Source organism: Danio rerio, chromosome 12 (genome assembly GCF_049306965.1).
Source record: "Danio rerio strain Tuebingen ecotype United States chromosome 12, GRCz12tu, whole genome shotgun sequence".
Taxonomy (NCBI): Eukaryota; Metazoa; Chordata; class Actinopteri; order Cypriniformes; family Danionidae; genus Danio; species Danio rerio.
Genome location: NC_133187.1, coordinates 50,595,687 through 50,597,500, shown reverse-complemented (window position 1 = coordinate 50,597,500; position 1,814 = coordinate 50,595,687). Strand labels below are relative to the sequence as shown.

The 1,814-nt window shown below is 33.2% G+C and overlaps 1 protein-coding gene across 1 annotated transcript in view; it reads left to right on the top strand.

Annotated features, from left to right (window-relative positions):
• ascc1 (activating signal cointegrator 1 complex subunit 1) overlaps nt 1–1,814 on the top strand; it is a 192,131-nt gene that overhangs the window by 63,707 nt on the left and 126,610 nt on the right. The window lies entirely within an intron of this gene.

Genomic DNA, 1,814 nt, shown 5'->3' with positions numbered 1-1,814 from the left:
TGGTAGACTGTTTCATTGATCAGTCGATTGCTCAATGGAATAAATGGTTGATTGGTAGACTGATATGATGATTTACTTGATTGATTGATCAATGGATTGATTGTGAGACTGATTAGTTAATGGATTGACTGATTGATTGGTTGGTTGATTTCATTAATAGATTTATTGGTTGATTGGTCGACTGATCAGTTGCTTGAATGGTCAGTGGATTAATTTGTAGGCTGATTGATTCATTAATAGGTTGACAGAATGATCAGTTGATTGATTGGTCAGTAGATTAATTGGTAAGTAGAGTGATCGCTTGACTGGTTGGTTGATTGATTTATTAATAGACTTATTGGTTAATTGAGTGGTTGATTAATAGACTGATACGTTGATTTAATTGGCTGATTAATTGGTCAATGGATTGATTGGGAGACTGATTAATTGATCAGTTAATTGATTGATGGATTGATTGGTTGGTTGACTTATAAATATATTTATTGGTTGATCGGTAGACTGATCGGTTGCTTGATTGTTCAATGGATTAATTGGTAAACTGATCGTTAGATCAGTTGATTGATTGGCTTATTGATTCATTTGATTGATTGGTCAGTTGATTAATTGGTTGGTAGAGTGATTGGTTGATTTAATTGCTTGGTTGATTGATTTATCAATAGACTTATTGGTTGATTGGCTGACTTATAATTTGATTGATCAGATGGATTGATTGGTTAATTGGCGGGCTGATTGGTTGGTTGATTGCTTCACTAATAGACTTATTGGTTGATTGATTGGTTAATGGATTGATTGGTAGACTGGTACGTTGATTTAATTGACTGATTAATTGGTCAATGGATTGATAAGGAGACTGATCAATTGATCAGTTAATTGGTTGACTGATTGATTAGTCAATGGATTGATCGGTTGGTTGATTCATTGATAGTATTGGTTAATTGGTAGACGGATCGGTTGCTTAAAGGGTCAATGGATTTATTGGTAGACTGATCGCGAGATTGATTGGCTGACTGATTCATTAATAGATTGATTGGTTAGTTGAGAGATTGATTGATTTAATTGGTTGGTTGATTCATTTATTAATAGACTTATTGGTTGATTTGGTAGATTAATAATTTGACTTATCAGTTGATTGATTGGTCAATGAATTGATTGGTTGATTGATTCATTGTAGATTTATTGGTTGATTGACAGACTGATCAGTTGAGTGAATGGTCAATGGATTAATTGGTAGACTGATCATTAGATTGATCAGTTGATTGACTGATTAATTGGTCAACCGGTTGATTAATTCATTAACAGATTGATAGAATGGTCGATTGATAAATTGATTGACTGATTGGTCAGATTGATGGATCGGTTGGTTGATTGATTGATTCATTTATGGGTTTATTGGTAGATTGATCAGTTGATTCATTTATTGGTCAAGATTGATCGATTTGAGTGGTTGACTGATCGATTGATTGATTTAATTTTAAGACTGATTGATTGGCCAATTAATGGATGGATTAAATGAATGTTTGATTGATCAGTAGATTTATTGGTAAACTAAAATCTGTTCAGTTTAGCTGATCCATATGTACTCTCTGAGAACTGAAAACAGTTTAAAGATGCAGAAGACGTGGATGATGCTGATGATGTTTCCATGGTGACTGAGTGAGAAATAACATCACGACATTAGCAACAATTACCTGCAGAACCTCAAGCAACTGTTTCCATGTAATTATACACACTCAAAAAGTAACTAATTAGTCTAATATGCTGCAATTAACACATATATTTATAAAAGCAGATAAACAGATGCTATATTCCAGAGA